This window comes from Somniosus microcephalus, chromosome 28 (genome assembly GCF_052327205.1).
Source record: "Somniosus microcephalus isolate GS21.2 chromosome 28, FLI_Smic_1.0, whole genome shotgun sequence".
Taxonomy (NCBI): domain Eukaryota; kingdom Metazoa; phylum Chordata; class Chondrichthyes; order Squaliformes; family Somniosidae; genus Somniosus; species Somniosus microcephalus.
This window is the reverse complement of record NC_141014.1, coordinates 11,864,469-11,882,490: the sequence shown is the minus strand read 5'-3', so window position 1 is coordinate 11,882,490 and position 18,022 is coordinate 11,864,469. Positions and strand designations below refer to the sequence as shown.

At 45.9% G+C, this 18,022-nt stretch overlaps 1 non-coding gene across 1 annotated transcript; it reads right to left on the bottom strand.

Annotated features, from left to right (window-relative positions):
* Nucleotides 1–2,155: 2,155 nt before the first annotated feature.
* trnar-ccu (transfer RNA arginine (anticodon CCU)) lies at nt 2,156–2,228 on the bottom strand. Its single transcript has one exon. It is a non-coding gene; the product is annotated as a tRNA-Arg (tRNA).
* Nucleotides 2,229–18,022: the final 15,794 nt, after the last annotated feature.

The window sequence follows — 18,022 nt, the reverse complement described above, 5'->3', positions numbered from 1 at the left end:
ATCATACTCATGTGTAGTTATTTGTACCGTCAACTCGTCTATTTTGTTACAAATGCTGCGTGCATTCAGATAAAGAACTTTTTAACATGTTTTGTGACAATTTATTCCTGCTTTTACCCCCTTTACTACTCTACCTTTATCTTTATACATTCTGTCCCTTCCTGACACGCTCTGGTTTTTAATTCCCCCACTGCTACCTTGCTCTATTGCCCTCTCCGCTGACATTTTTATTTTTCGCTCTCTTGAAACCTCCCCCCCACTAATTAGTATAAAGCACTCTCTACAGCCCTAGTTATTCGATTCGCCAGGATTCTAGTCCCAGCACTGGCCAAGTGAAGTCCGTCCCAACGGAACAGCTCTCTCCTGTCCTAGTACTGGTGCCAGTGTCCCAAGAAGCAACACCCATTTCTCCCACACCAGTCTTTGGGCCACGCATTTAACTCTCTGATTTTATTTGCCCTAGCCAAATTTGCTCGTGGCTCAGGTAGTAATCCAGAGATGATTACCCTTATGGTTCTGCTTTTTAATTTGGCCCCTAGCTGCTCATACTCCCTCAGCAGAACCTCTTTCCTTGTCCTATCTATGTCGTTGGTATCAACAGGGACCACGACAACTGGATCCTCCCACTCCCACTCCAAGTTTCTCTCCAGCCCAGAGGAGATGTCCTTAACCCTGGCACCGGGCAGGCAACACAGCCTTCGGGACTCTCACTCTCAGCTGCAAAGAACCCTATCTATCCCCCTAATGATACTATCCCCTACCACTACAACATTTCTTTGTACTCCCCCCACTTGAATGGCCCCTCGTTCCATGGTGTTGTGGCCAGGTTGTTCATCCTCCCTGCAGTCCCTGTTCCTGTCCTCACAGAGAGTAAGAGCCTCGAACCTGTTGGACAATAGCAAGGGCTGCGGCTCCTCCAACACTACCTCCTGGATCCCCGTACCTGCCGCACTCATAGTCACACCCTCCTGTCCCCGACCACGGAATACATCTGAATGAGTTAATCTAATTGGTGTGACTACTTGCTGGAACACAGAGTCCAGGTAACTCTCCCCCTCCCTGATGTGTCGCAGTGTTTGAAGCTCGGACTCCAGCTCATCAACACGGGATATGGGGAGAAAGCAGGGATAGGGTACTGAGTTTGGATGATCAGCCATGATCGCATTGCATGGCAGAGCAGGCTCGAGAGCCCGAATGGCCTACTCCTGCTCCTATCTTCTATGTTTCTATGTTTCTATGTTATTATCAGAGATCCTTATTCTCAAATCTTAACTTGTTACATTTTTACATTTCTTAGTCTTATTCCAGGATATCCAACAAAATCAAATACAAGTACCTTGATCCCCGAGACATAAAGAGTTGTAGACTTACAGAGCTTGCCTCTGAAGCCTGAGAATCGCTTTGCCCCTTCAAGCGAATCTGTCTTCCTATTTGAAAGTTCAATTTTTATACCCTTTTTCAGTGGTATGTCCTTTGAAGCTTTCTGCTGATGTAAGCTAATTATCTCTAGTCATTTTTATGTTAACCCCTGCAATCTTTACAGTCAGTTCAGCTGGTAGCAAGCAGACTCGTGTCTCTACCTTTAGGTGTTCAAAGCTTATCATAAAAAATGGTGTGGAGCAGATGTTTCTATTCTTACCATCTTTTTATATCTTTTTACAATGTGTAAATTAAAATCACCTCAACCGGATGCACCATTGTCTTCTTATTTATCGCAACTGTTTGTAACACTGGTTCCTGTCTCCGTGTTTCATTTGATGTTACTTTTGCGACGGCATATGTTGCTTTATCATTCTGTGTTTCATTCTGAAGTGTAGGTTTAAGACACTTTAACAATGTATGGTATTGTGTTCTTTCGAAAGCTTCAGACTTGATGGAGCCTCTAACCTTCTGCCTCAATAAGGTTATTGATTCAGTGTCAACAACTTATTTTATCTCAATAACCTGTATGCTGTTTACAGCTTTTCCATTCTTATGTTTTTAGATTTTCAAAGCTAGTATGTCATGTTTTAATCAGAATCCTTTCATAGAATGGTGTATTTTTCTGAATATGGTTTATTGCTTATTCCTTCACAAATGCAGCCTCCCGGCCTGGCAGCACCTTTCACCACTTGCCCTGCTTAAACTGCCGTTGTGTCAATCATTAAAAGTGCATCACCCCAGACGGGACTCGAACCCATAATCCCTGGCTTAGGAGGCCAGTGCCTTATCCATTAGGCCACTGGGGCGCAATACAGAACAGCTCCCACCAGAAGACAATTGACCACTACAAAATGTGACATCTGCCTCACAGTTTCAGGGTCTTCAAAAGTTAAGCCGAGATGGGAGCTATTTTCACCCATCATATCTATCACTGCTCGCGCCATACCAGAGCCACCTACAACAACAACTTGCATTTATATAGTGCCTTTAACATAGTAAAATGTCCCAAGGCGCTTCACAGGAGGAAATTTGACACCGAGCCACATAAGGAGATATTAGGACAGGAGTCCTAAACCTTGGTCAAAGAGGTACGTTTTAAGAAACATTTAAAGGAGGAGAGAGAGGCAGCGAGGCAGAGATGTTTAGGGAGATACCGTGCCCACTGCCCATTCCCCGACCCTGCCCGCTCTTTGTTTTCATCAGTGATTCCAGGAACTTTGCTCAATTTTGTGTATCAGTTCCTGGCCTTCTTTGCCATCAATACTACGCTACTCCACTGGACTCCACTGGAATACACTGTAAGTCTCAGCTGCTGTGGCTCTGATCTTCTATTCAGTTGCTGCAGTTTGAAGGTAACTTTGTCCAGTTTACAGCCCATCTCCCATCGCTGCTGTTACCTGCTGAGTCTGTGACTGTCCCACTGGTTTATTTTTCTGCTGTCTGGGTCCTGGACCAGAAATTCCCTCTCCTGGGCTGACGTCCATTTCTCCACCGTTTCCAGGTCTTATGGTGGCCTGCAACTTCACCATCGCTTTCTGCCTCACAGCAATTCGGCACATTTCCACAGAAATACCTCCAGCACACCTCTGGGTTACTCTGCCCTCCCAAATCCCTACTCCCACTCCCTCCAGAATGTCCACCCACTTGTGTAGTTTTGGTCGCCTTATCTGAGGAAGGATGTTCTTGCCATGGAGGGAGTGCAGCAGAGATTCACCAGACTGATACCTGGGATGGCAGGAATGACGTATGAAGAGAGATTGGGTCGGTTAGGCTTATGTTCGCTAAAGTTTAGAAGAATGAGAGGGGATCTCATTGAAACATATAAAATTCTAACAGGACTAGACAGACTAGATGCAGGAAGGATGTTCCCGATGGTGGGGGAGTCCAGAACCAGGGGTCACAGTCTAAGGATAAGGGGTAAGCCATTTAGGACAGAGATGAGGAGGAATTTCTTCACCCAGAGAGTGGTGAACCTGTGGAATTCTCTACCACAGAAGATAGTTGAGGCCAATTCATTAAATATATTCAAGAAGGAGTTAGATATATTTCTTAAGTCTAAGGGGATCAAGGGATATGGGGAGAAAGCAGGGACAGGGTACTGAGTTTGGATGATCAGCCATGATCGCATTGAATGGCGGAGCAGGCTCGAGGGGCCGAATGGCCTACCCCTGTTCCTATCTTCTATGTTTCTATGTTATTATCAGAGATCCTTATTCTCAAATCTTAACTTGGTTACATTTTACATTTCTTAGTCTTATTCCAGGATATCCAAAAAAATCAAATACAAGTACCTTGATCCCCGAGACACAAAGAGTTGTAGACTTACAGAGCTTGCCTCTGAAGCCTGAGAACCGCTTTGCCCCTTCAAGCGAATCTGTTTTCCTATTTGAAAGTTCAATTTTTATACCCTTTTTCAGTGGTATGTCCTTTGAAGCTTTCTGCTGATGTAAGCTAATTATCTCTAGTCATTTTTATGTTAACCCCTGCAATCTTTACAGTCAGTTCAGCTGGTAGCAAGCAGACTCGTGTCTCTACCTTTAGGTGTTCAAAGCTTATCATAAAAAATGGTGTGGAGCAGATGTTTCTATTCTTACCATCTTTTTATATCTTTTTACAACGTGTAAATTAAAAACACCTCAACCAGATGCACCATTGTCTTCTTAGTTATCTCAACTGTTTGTAACACTGGTTCCTGTCTCCGTGTTTCATTTGATGTTACTTTTGCGATGGCATATGTTGCTTTATCATTCTGTGTTTCTTTCTGAAGTGTTGGGTTAAGACACTTCAACAATGTATGGTATTGTGTTCTTTCGAAAGCGTCAGACGTAATGGAGCCTCTAACCTTCTGCCTCAAAACGGCTATTGATTCAGTGTCAACAACTTATCTTATCTCAATAACCTGTATGCTGTTTACAGCTTTTCCATTCTTAGGTTTTTAGATTTTCAAACCTAGAAAGTCATGTTTTAATCAGAATCCTTTCGTAGAATGGTGTATTTTTCTGAATATGGTTTATTGCTTATTCCTTCACAAATGCAGCCTCCCCGCCTGGCAGCACCTTCCACCACTTGCCCCGCCTAAACTGCCATTGTGTCAATCATTAAAAACACATCACCCCAGACGGGACTCGAACCCACAATTTCTGCTTTAGGAAGCCAGTGCCTTATCCATTAGGCCACTGGGGCTCGATACAGAACAACTCCCACCAGAAGACAATTGACCACTACAAAATGTGACATCTGCCACACAGTTTCAGGGTCTTCAAATGTTAAGCCGAGATGGGAGCTATTTTCACCCATCATATCTGTCACTGCTCGCGCCATACCAGAGCCACCTACAACAACAACTTGCATTTATATAGTGCCTTTAACATAGTAAAATGTCCCAAGGCGCTTCACAGGAGGAAATTTGACACCGAACCACATAAGGAGATATTAGGACAGGTGCCCTATACCTTGGTCAAAGAGGTAGGTTTTAAGAAACGTTTAAAGGAGGAGAGAGAGGCAGCGAGGCAGAGATGTTTAGGGAGATACCGTGCCCACTGTCCATTCCCCGACCCTGCCCGCTCTTTGTTTTCATCAGTGATTCCAGGAACTTTGCTCAATTTTGTGTACCAGTTCCTGGCCTTCTCTGCCATCAATACTACGCTACTCCACTGGACTCCACTGGAATACACTGTAAGACTCAACTGCTGTGACTCTGATCTTCTATTCAGTTGCTGCAGTTTGAAGGTAACTTTGTCCAGTTTACAACCCATCCCCCATCGCTGCTGTTACCTGCTGAGTCTGTGACTGTCCCACTGGTTTATTTTTCTGCTGTCTGGGTCCTGGACCAGAAATTCCCTCTCCTGGGCCGACATCCATTTCTCCACCGTTTCCAGATCTTATGGTGGCCTCCAACTACACCATCGCTTTCTACCTCACAGCAATTCGGCACATTTCCACCGAAATACCTCCAGCACACCTCTGGGTTACTCTGCCCTCGCAAATCCCTACTCCCACTCCCTCCAGAATGTCCATGCACTTGTGTAGTTTTGGTCGCCTTACCTGAGGAAGGATGTTCTTGCCATGGAGGGAGTGCAGCAGAGATTCACCAGACTGATACCTGGGATGGCAGGAATGACGTATGAAGAGAGATTGGGTCGGTTAGGCTTATATTCGCTAGAGTTTAGAAGAATGAGAGGGGATCTCATTGAAACATATAAAATTCTAACAGGACTAGACAGACTAGATGCAGGAAGGATGTTCCCGATTGTGGGGGAGTCCAGAACCAGGGGTCACAGTCTAAGGATAAGGGACAAGCCATTTAGGACAGAGATGAGGAGGAATTTCTTCACCCAGAGAGTGGTGAACCTGTGGAATTCTCTACCACAGAAGATAGTTGAGGCCAGTTCATTAAATATATTCAAGAAGGAGTTAGATATATTTCTTAAGGCTAAGGGGATCAAGGGATATGGGGAGAAAGCAGGGACAGGGTACTGAGTTTGGATGATCAGCCATGATCGCATTGAATGGCGGAGCAGGCTCGAGGGGCCGAATGGCCTACTCCTGTTCCTATCTTCTATATTTCTATGTTTCTATGTTATTATCAGAGATCCTTATTCTCAAATCTTAACTTGGTTACATTTTTACATTTCTTAGTCTTATTCCAGGATATCCAACAAAATCAAATACTAGTACCTTGATCCCCGAGACACAAAGAGTTGTAGACTTACAGAGCTTGCCTCTTGTTAAGTCTGTGTGTTCTAGTTATTGTTAATAAGAATCACTGCACACAGACCACAAGAATAAATTCAACAGGTCTTTACTAGTCGAAGGTCAGGCTGAACTGCCCAATAAATCATTACACAGCACTTATATACCGGTGTGGTCACCACCGGTATTACAGTATACAGCAGCCAAGATAAAGTAGTGCATCTCTTAAAATAGTTCTCTTAAAGGTGGAACGGTTACATACACCACAATCCTCCCTTTTTAGCTTAACAGTATATATTCCCCATTTAACATAACATAATAACATATATATACAACTTCATGTAAAAACAGATCACAGATTCAGTCTCTGAGGAGGCCTCCTGATCCAAGACGGATAACGCCTTTCAGGGGTCTCTGGTTCTCGTTGCTGGGGTGACTCATCTAGTTGATCCCCTATGGATAGGACATCATCATCAGGTATATTCACTTCTGAGGTAGATGCTTCAGGTTCACTAACTTCCTCCACGGTTGTCTCTGTCGTAACCATGGGCTCGAGCCTTGTTCTCGATCCCACCAGTTGGTCAGCATGACGTCGCATTACGTTTTCACCAGCATCTACCGTGTACATCTGGGGTCCTTGTCTGGCCCGAATTGTTCCAGATTGCCATTTCTCGTTTTTATAGTCCCTGGCTAACACCGGTTGTCCTATTTCAAAACTCCGAGTGGGCTTGTTATTGATATGCTGGAACTGTTTGTTTTCGACTTCCCTCCGCACATTTGGTTTTAACAAGTCCAACCTGGACCGCAACCTCCTGTTATAGAACATCATGGCAGGACTTTGGTTTGTTGTTGCATGGGTGGCGTTTCGATATGCCAGTAGGAAATTGTCCACCTTGTGTTGCAGTGGAATCTGATCTTCGCTCATGGCCTTTATTGCCTTTTTGAACGTCTGTACAAACCTCTCGGCCAGCCCATTCGTAGCTGGATGATATGGGGCAGAGGTATAATGTTTCACCCCATTCTTCTTCAGGAATTTCTGGAATTCCTCTGACACGAACTGTGGTCCGTTGTCTGAACATATTTGCTCTGGCAATCCATTTCTTGCAAATATCGTTCTTAGCACCGCGATCGTCTTCTCCGAGGTAGTGGTAGTCATTTTAATCACTTCTGGCCATTTAGAATGTGCGTCCACCGCAATTAAAAACATGGAGTCCATGAATGGACCAGCAAAGTCAATATGTACACGTTGCCATGGGGTTGAAGGCCATTCCCATGGATGCAGCGGTGCAATTGGAGGTGCATTTTGGACTTTTTGGCACCCTGAGCAGCTTTTCGTCAGATCCTCTATCTGTTGGTCGATACCCAGCCACCACACATAAGCCCTAGCAAGGCTTTTCATCTTGACTCCCCCCAGATGACCTTCATGTAGTTCTTTTAGAACTCTCTCTCTTAACTTAGGAGGGATAATCACCCTTGTTCCATACATCAATGTTCCCTGACAGATGGACAGCTGTTCTCGTCTTGCTGAGAATGCCGGTAACAGTGGATCACCATGGGCTGGCCATCCCTTTACTGTCAATTCGTAGACCCGGGACAGTGTCGGGTCATTCCTAGTCTCCCTTTCAATATTTGCATTGGTGACAGGTATACATTCGATGATGGTCGAGTGAAATAACTCCACCGGGTCAACCGTCGGTGCCTCCTCCTCAGTAGGTAGTGGCAGGCGCGACAGCCCATCAGCATTACCATGCTGCTTTGTACCTTTGAATTCTATCTGATATTGATGTGCCCCTAGGAAAAGGGACCATCTCTGGAGCCTCTGTGCTGTCATCACCGAAACACCCTTCTTAGGGTTAAAAATGGATACCAACGGCTGGTGGTCTGTCAGCAGTGTAAACTTCTGGCCCTGCAGGTAATGATTAAACTTCTTTACTCCCCACACAAGGCTGAGAGCCTCCCTATCTATCTGAGCATAGTTGCGCTCAGCGGAGGTCAATGATCTGGATGCAAATGCGACTGGCCTTTCCAAGCCATTTGGCAACTTGTGTGAGAGTACTGCTCCAATACCATAAGGAGAAGCATCACAAGCTAAAGGAATAGGTAGCGTTGGGTTGAAGTGAGCCAACACTTCCTCTGAGGTGATCAATGCCTTGCTTTTGCGAAAGGCCTTCTTACAGTCCTCACTCCACTTCCATGGTACTTCTTTCTGCAAAAGAGCGTTCAGCGGGTGCAGCACCGTGGATAGATTTGGCAGAAACTTATGGTAATAGTTAATCAACCCTAGGAACGACCTCAACTGGGATACATTTTCCGGAGCGGGAGCCTTCACAACAGCTTCGATCTTGTCAGGTGACTTGTGCAGCCCCTCCTGGTCAATGACATGACCACAGTACGAGATCCGTTTCTGAAAGAACTCACATTTCTGGCGATTAACTCGAAGTCCATATTCCTTCAATCTGGTGAGCACCAGTTTCAAATTTGCAAGGTGTTCCTCATCGCCATCTCCTGTAATCAAGATATCGTCCAAGTAACATTGAGTGCTTGGAATTCCCTGTAATACCTGCTCCATGGCCCTCTGCCAAATTGCTGGAGCCGAAGCCACTCCAAAAACCAGTCTATTATATCGATACAAGCCTCTGTGCGTGTTGATTGTGAGATACTGGCGCGACTCTTCCTCAACTTCCATCTGTAAGTACGCTTGCGCCAGGTCTATCTTGGTGAAGTGTTTCCCGCCAGACAATGAAGCAAAGATATCCTCAATCCGCGGAAGCGGATATTGCACTGTGTGAAGCATCGGATTAACCTTGATCTTGAAGTCTCCACAGATGTGGACCTTCCCCGGTTCCCCTGGCTTGTTACTCGATGAACGCTTCATGACGGGAACAATGGGCGTGGCCCACTCACTCCAGTCCACCTTAGACAGTACTCCTGAATGTTCTAGCCCTTCCAGCTCAGCTTCCACAGCAGGTCGTATCGCATAAGGTGCCGGTCTGGCTTTGAAAAATTTTGGGTTTGCGTGTTCTACAATCTTGATTTTTGCCGTAATTCCTCTCAGTGTTCCCAGTCCCTGTTGGAACACCTCTTTAGCCTCATCCAATATCCTGGACAATCGTTCAGGTTTGACATCTTTTTTTTCCGGAATCTACCGTTATTGCTTTTAGGGAGTGTCAGTCCATATTTATTTTCCTGATCCACTCCCGTCCCAGAAGTGGTGGACCTCCCTCAGGTAGTACATATAAGTCCATTCCTTGGTGTTCTTTGCCCTTGTGTACCACCTTGACTTTTATCTTTCCTATGGGGTATACTCTTTGCCCCGTGTATGTCTGCAATACTATCTCCGTATCCCGTAGGGGAATATGTGTGAATAACCTTTTGTAATCTTGCTTATTCATGACCGTCAACGCCGATCCGGTGTCCAATTCCATCTTCACTTGGACTCCTGATATCTGAAGTGTGACCCAGATAGTTTGTAGGTCAGCTTCCTTACTCACATTGTGAATTCTCAGACTACCCAGTTCCTTGCTGTTGGAGTCTGAATCCGAATTCTGTTCATCCGAACTCTTCTCAGCCACCTTATGTACCTTTCTGCACTTTTCCTGCAGTGACTTTTTGTTGCTGGTCTTCTTTCCTGACCGGCATACTTTAGCTATGTGACCAAGCTTGCCACATTTTCTACATTCCTGATTTTTAAACCAGCATTGGTTCTGATCGTGTGTTGTCTTTCCACAACGATAACATTTCGCTGTACCCAAAGCCATTTGATCTACGCTGAGTACCGCTGCCTTCAGCTGCATTTCCGCAGTGCCTCTCGCTGCGGCTTCGTGCGATGCTGCAATAGTGACAGCCTTATCAAGTGTAAGATCATTCTCTTCAAGCAGCCGCTTTTGTGTTCCTTCTTTCGACAATCCACACACGAATTTGTCTCTCAGTGCCTCTGTCAGTCTTTCCCCAAACTGACAGTATTTCGCTAGCTTACGCAGTTCAATTAAATACTCCGCGTTGCTTTCCTCTTTCAGTTGCGTTCTCGCATAAAATTTAAATCGTTCCGCTAACATCAGCGGTGTGGGGTTCAAATGATTTCTCAGGACAGCAACAATATTAGCGAAAGCCTGATCCGCCGGTTTAGCTGGTGATAGAAGATGCTTCAATAGCCCGTATGTCTTCGCACCCATTGAGTTTAGTAAGGTTAGTGCTTTATCTTCATCTGATATTTTATTTGCCTTACAATAAATCTCTATGCGTTCTACATACGTGGCCCAATCTTCAACATCGGCATCGAAATCGTTGATGTTACCACGCTTAGGCATCCTCGCAATCTTCTTGAGAAACAAAAAGAAATGTTTCTTTTATTTTTTTTTCAAAATGGCGGTTTCCCGCGCTTGACTTCTTCCCCCGCCTACGAAAATGGCGGCTTCCCGCGTTTGTCTTTCTCCCCCACTGGCTGTAATGGCGATTGCCATATTGCTGCGTTCGCCCTCCCCAGCGGTTCTCAAATCGTGCCTCCCAGCCCCTCTTGCAGTCCGGTCCTTTCCCCCGGCTGCGGCTGAGTTCTCCGCGTTTTAAAAAAAAAAAAAATTATTTTCTCCCGCGCCTCGCGGCCTCGGTAGCTGCCCGGCCTTTTTCACCGGTCGCGGTCGAGCTCTCTCTCGACGCTGTTGCGTCTCCCAGCCCGCTTGCAGCCCGGTCTTTTACACCGGCTGCGTTTGCATTCACCGCGGCTCCCGTGCCTTACGCTGCCCCAGTCTCAGCGCCTCTGGCCCCGACTTCTGTCCGACTCTTTTCCCCGGCCGTGGTCGAGTTCTCCGCCCTTATATCCTCCGTTTTTCCCTCCCCTACTTCACAGCCAATGTGGCCGACTTGCTGCTCATCGCTGATCGGCTTACCCACCACCGTGGTAGAAGGGATGATCACTGCCTGTTGCTGATGGAAGGCTTCGTGTCAGGATTCTTCCTTGCTCTTCAGACCCGAGTATTTTCTCAGCAGGATGATGAAGGCGGATGCCTCTTCTCGACGCCCGTTAAACTGCCTTGGATATATCTCTGCCGCAGGGTAAGATCGTCATCGTCGCCACTGTTAAGTCTGTGTGTTCTAGTTATTGTTAATAAGAATCACTGCACACAGACCACAAGAATAAATTCAACAGGTCTTTACTAGTCGAAGGTCAGGCTGAACTGCCCAATAAATCATTACACAACACTTATATACCGGTGTGGTCACCACCGGTATTGCAGTATACAGCAGCCAAGATAAAGTAGTGCATCTCTTAAAATAGTTCTCTTAAAGGTGGAACGGTTACATACACCAGACCTCTGAAGCCTGAGAATCACTTTGCCCCTTCAAGCGAATCTGTTTTCCTATTTGAAAGTTCAATTTTTATACCCTTTTTCAGCGGTATGTCCTTTGAAGCTTTCTGCTGATATAAGCTAATTATCTCTAGTCATTTTTATGTTGACCCCTGCAATCTTTACAGTCAGTTCAGCTGGTAGCAAGCAGACTCGTGTCTCTACCTTTAGGTGTTCAAAGCTTATCATAAAAAATGGTGTGGAGCAGATGTTTCTATTCTTACCATCTTTTTGTATCTTTTTACAACGTGTAAATTAAAAACACCTCAACCAGATGCACCATTGTCTTCTTAGTTATCTCAACTGTTTGTAACACTGGTTCCTGTCTCCGTGTTTCATTTGATGTTACTTTTGCGATGGCATATATGTTGCTTTATCATTCTGTGTTTCGTTCTGAAGTGTTGGTTGAAGACACTTCAACAATATATGGTATTGTCTTCTTTCGAAAGCTTCAGACATAATGGAGCCTCTAACCTTCTGCCTCAATAAGGTTTTTGATTCAGTGTCAACAACTTATTTTATCTCAATAACCTGTATGCTGTTTACAGCTTTTCCATTCTTAGGCTTTTAGATTTTCAAACCGAGAAAGTCATGTTTTAATCAGAATCCATTCGGAGAATGGTGTATTTTTCTGAATATGGTTTATTGCTTATTCCTTCACAAATGCAGCCTCCCCGCCTGGCAGCACCTTCCACCACTTGCCCCGCCTAAACTGCCGCTGTGTCAATCATTAAAAACACATCACTCCAGACGAGACTCGAACCCACAATCTCTGGTTGAGGAGGCCAGTGCTGTATCCATTAGGCCACTGGGGCTCAATACAGAACAGCAACCACCAGAAGACAATTGACCACTACAAAATGTGACATCTGCCTCACAGTTTCAGCGTCTTCAAAAGTTAAGCCGAGATGGGAGCTATTTTCACCCATCATATCTGTCACTGCTCGCGCCATACCAGAGCCACCTACAACAACAACTTGCATTTATATAGTGCCTTTAACATAGTAAAATGTCCCAAGGCGCTTCACAGGAGGAAATTTGACACCGAACCACATAAGGAGATATTAGGACAGGTGCCCTATACCTTGGTCAAAGAGGTACGTTTTAAGAAACGTTTAAAGGAGGAGAGAGAGGCAGCGAGGCAGAGATGTTTAGGGAGATACCGTGCCCACTGTCCATTCCCCGACCCTGCCCGCTCTTTGTTTTCATCAGTGATTCCAGGAACTTTGCTCAATTTTGTGTACCAGTTCCTGGCCTTCTCTGCCATCAATACTACGCTACTCCACTGGACTCCACTGGAATACACTGTAAGACTCAACTGCTGTGACTCTGATCTTCTATTCAGTTGCTGCAGTTTGAAGGTAACTTTGTCCAGTTTACAGCCCATCCCCCATCGCTGCTGTTTCCTGCTGAGTCTGTGACTGTCCCACTGGTTTATTTTTCTGCTGTCTGGGTCCTGGACCAGAAATTCCCTCTCCTGGGCCAACGTCCATTTCTCCACCGTTTCCAGATCTTATGGTGGCCTGCAACTTCACCATCGCTTTCTGCCTCACAGCAATTCGGCACATTTCCACGGAAATACCTCCAGCACACCTCTGGGTTACTCTGCCCTTCCAAATCCCTACTCCCACACCCTCCGGAATGTCCATCCACTTGTGCAGTTTTGGTCACCTTATCTGAGGAAGGATGTTCTTGCCATGGAGGGAGTGCAGCAAAGATTCACCAGACTAATACCTGGGATGGCAGGAATGACGTATGAAGAGAGATTGGGTCGGTTAGGCTTATATTCGCTAGAGTTTAGAAGAATGAGAGGGGATCTCATTAAAACTTATAAAATTCTAACAGGAATAGACAGACTAGATGCAGGACGGATGTTCCCGATGGTGAGGGAGTCCAGAACCAGGGGTCACAGTCTAAGGATAAGGGGTAAGCCATTTAGGACAGAGATGAGGAGGAATTTCTTCACCCACAGAGTGGTGAACCTGTGGAATTCTCTACCACAGAAGATAGTTGAGGCCAATTCATTAAATATATTCAAGAAGGAGTTAGATATATTTCTTAAGGCTAAGGGGATCAAGGGATATGGGGAGAAAGCAGGGACAGGGTGCTGAGTTTGGATGATCAGCCATGATCGCATTGAATAGCGGAGCAGGCTCAAGGGGTCGAATGGCCTACTCCTGTTCCTATCTTCTATGTTTCTATGTTTCTATGTTATTATCAGAGATCCTTATTCTCAAATCTTAACTTGGTTACATTTTTACATTTCTTAGTCTTATTCCAGGATATCCAACAAAATCAAATACAAGTACCTTGATCCCCGAGACACAAAGAGTTGTAAACTTACAGAGCTTGCCTCTGAAGCCTGAGAATCGCTTTGCCCCTTCAAGCGAATCTGTCTTCCTATTTGAAAGTTCAATTTTTATATCCTTTTTCAGTGGTATGTCCTTTGAAGCTTTCTGCTGATGTAAGCTAATTATCTCTAGTCATTTTTATGTTGACCCCTGCAATCTTTACAGTCAGTTCAGCTGGTAGCAAGCAGACTCGTGTCTCTACCTTTAGGTGTTCAAAGCTTATCATAAAAAATGGTGTGGAGCAGATGTTTCTATTCTTACCATCTTTTTGTATCTTTTTAGAACGAGTAAATTAAAAACACCTCAACCGGATGCAGCATTGTCTTCTTAGTTATCTCAACTGTTTGTAACATTGGTTCCTGTCTCCGTGTTTCATTTGATGTTACTTTTGCGAGGCATATGTTGCTTTATCTTTCTGTGTTTCTTTCTGAAGTGTTGCTTTAAGACACTTTAACAATGTATGGTATTGTGTTCTTTCGAAAGCTTCAGACGTAATGGAACCTCTAACCTCCTGCCTCAGTAAGGCTATTGATTCAGTGTCAACAACTTATCTTATCTCAATAACCTGTATGCTGTTTGCAGCTTTTCCATTCTTAGGTTTTTAGATTTTCAAACCTAGCACGTCATGTTTTAATCAGAATCCTTTCGTAGAATGGTGTATTTTTCTGAATATGGTTTATTGCTTATTCCTTCACAAATGCAGCCTCCCCGCCTGGCAGCACCTTCCACCACTTGCCCTGCCTAAACTGCCATTGTGTCAATCATTAAAAACACATCACCCCAGACGGGACTCGAACCTGTAGTGTATATACCTTTAAGAGAGAACTACTTTTACAGCTCCTGTATACTGTAGTACCGGCAGTGACCACACCTGTATATAAGCCTTGAGCTGGCAGCTGTACTGTTAGTCTTTAGACTACCCTCCTCCAGTAAACACCTGTTGATTGTTAATCTACAGCCTCCGTCTAGTTATTGAAGAACACCATACTTTAAGATTCACGGATTCAACAGTGGCGACGAGGTCGATTCGAATCTACCTGCAACTCTGCTTTTCCTTCCAAGGATTCGCTCCGGGAGGACGGTGGAAGAAAGTCGAGGCCAGAAGCACGGGCGTCGACCACGAGCAACTGCCCAGTCATCCGGCAGAGAGTGAACATCGCAGGGGGAGGCTATTGAGAGCTGGGCTTGGTTCTCCAGCCACGACGATCCAGCAACAGACTGGCAACAGGTACAGCGTAGACCCTTCCCGGAGAGCGGCGGCTGGAGCCGACCGACGGCACAGAAAAGGCCGAGCAGCGTCGACGGGGTAAGAGAGAGGGTAAAGCGCACAGGGCGCAGCCAGGGGTTGAAGAACGAGTGGCGTCGACGGAAAACAAAAAGAGAGAGAGGGTAAAGCACAGCCAGGGCTCAGGACCGAGCGGCGGCAACGAGAGAGGCGCACAGGAGAACGCGCAGAGCGCAGCCAGGGCTCAAGGGCTGAGCAGCGTCCGCGGGGAAAGAAAGGGAGCGCGGGAGACGCCATTTGAGCCGCGGAGAAGAAGGGAGAGTGCGGGAGACGCCATTTTTGAAGCCGCAGCGGAGAAGAAGGACGAGCGCGGGAAGAAAGGAAAGCGCGGGAGACGCCATTTTGAGCCAGCGGAGAAGAAGGGAGAGCGCGGGAGACGCCATTTTAGAAAGTCTAACCACACCCAGGGATGCCGAAGAGTGGCAGTGTCACTGCGTTCGACAATGAAGTCGAAGATTAGGCGACATATGTGGAACGCATTGAGGTGTACTGCAAGGCGAATGAAGTGCCAGATGCCAGGAAAGCACTGGTTTTGTTGAATTCCATGGGTGCAAAAACATATGGCTTACTGCGAAACCTAATAACCCCAGAGAAGCCAGTGGATAAGGAATTCGAAAGCATAGTGGAAATCCTACAGGACCACTTAAACCCCACACCGCTGCTGATAGCAGAAAGATTTAAGTTCCACAAAAGGAACCAGCATAAAGACGAAAGTAATGCTGAGTATTTAACGGAACTGCGCAAGCTATCGAAACACTGCCAGTTTGGAATGGGACTAGCAGCTACATTAAGGGACATGTTTGTGTGTGGGCTTCAAAGTGAAGGAACCCAGAAACGGCTTCTATCAGAAAAGGATCTTACGCTGGACAAGGCTTTCAGCATGGCAGTATCACATGAAGCAGCCGCACGGGGCGCTGCAGAGATACAACGGAGACCGCAAGAATATGGCACCAATGAAATGTCATATGGAGCAGGGAAGTGTTATCGCTGCAGCAGAACAACACACGACCAGAAGGATTGTTGGTTCAAGGACCAAGTGTGCAGACAGTGTGGAAAAGCAGGACACATAGCAAGAGTCTGCAGGTCAGGGAAGAAAACCAGCAGCAAGAAATCTCCACAGGAGAAGTACAAAAAGGTACATAAGGTGATGGACAGTAGTTCAGACGAACAGAAAAGTGATACAGACTCCGGAAGCAAGGAGCTGGGTTGTCTGAAACTACATAAGGTAATCAAAATGGAGGATCACCAGACTATCTGGGTCACGCTCAAGATAGATTGAGTCCAAGTGAAAATGGAATTGGACACAGGATCAGCCCTAACAGTCATAAACCAAAGGGACTACAAGCGGCTATTCTCACATATACCCTTGAAAGCTACAGAGATTGTCTTGAAGACGTACACGGGGCAAAAAGTCTACCCCAAAGGAAAAATAAGGGTGAACGTGATATACAAAGGCCAGGAAATACCAAAAATGGACCTATATGTATTGCCAGATGGAGGACCACCACTACTAGGACGTGAATGGATCCGGAAGATACAATTAGATTGGCATTCCATACAGGCACTGAAGGTTGAGGCCAAAAAGGATGACGACGTCACACCTGGACGACTGTCAAAAAATGCTAACTGACGCACAAGAAGTGTTCCAGGAGGGACTCGGAACACTAAAAGGCATAACAGCGACAATTAAAATAGAGGAAAATGCAAGCCCAAAGTTTTTTAAGGCCAGACCGGTGCCTTATGCGATCCGACCAGCCGTTGAAGCAGAGCTGGAAGGTTTGGAACATTCAGGAGTACTGTCCAAAGTGGACTGGAGTGAGTTGGCTACACCCATCGTTTCTGTAATGAAGAGGTCGTTGAGTAATACGCCTGGGGAACCAAAGAAGGTCCGCATCTGTGGGGATTTTAAGGTGACAGTGAACCCAGTCCTTCACACGGTACAATATCCGCTTCCACGGTTTGAAGATATTTTCGCCTCGCTATCTGGAGGTAAACGCTTCACTAAGATTGATCTGGCCCAGGCGTACCTGCAAATGGAGGTAGAAGAAGCCTCGAAACAATACGTCACGATCAACACTCATAAAGGTCTCTACCAATACAACCGGCTGGTGTTCTGGGTAGCATCGGCTCCGGCTGTTTGGCAAAGGGCAATGGATCAAGTCCTGCAAGGGATATCAGGGACCCAGTGTTATTTGGACGACATCCTGGTCACGGGCGAAAATGACAGTGATCACCTCGCCAACCTGGAGAAGGTGCTCACTAGATTAAAGGAATATGGGCTACGAGCTAATCGCCACAAGTGTGAGTTTTTCCAGAAGCAGATCTCATATTGTGGCCATGTTATTGATGAAGAGGGGTTACATAAGTCCCCTGAAAAGATTGAGGCAGTAGTCAAGGCTCCAGCACCGGAAAATGTGTCACAACTGAGGTCGTTCCTCGGGCTGGTGAACTACTACCATAAGTTCTTACCAAATTTGACTACAGTATTACACCCACTGAACACCCTACTGCAAACGGGGGTACCATGGAAGTGGAATGACGAATGTAAACGAGCTTTCCAGAAGTGCAAAGAATTGATCACATCAAAAGAGGTGTTGGCCCATTTCAACCCAGCACTACCAATTCGGTTGGCGTGTGATGCATCACCCTATGGTATTGGAGCAGTGCTATCGCACAAATTCCCAGCCGGGTTGGAGAGGCCAGTAGCCTTTGCGTCTCGGTCACTAACCTCAGCCGAGTGCAACTATGCCCAGATTGACAGGGAGGCCCTCAGCCTAGTATGGGGAGTAAAAAAATTCAACCACTATCTGCATGGGCAGAAGTTCACCTTGCTGACTGACCACCAACCACTTGTCTCCATCTTTAATCCAAAGAAGGGCGTTCCGGTGATGACTGCACAACCGCTACAAAGATGGTCCCTTTTTCTAGGG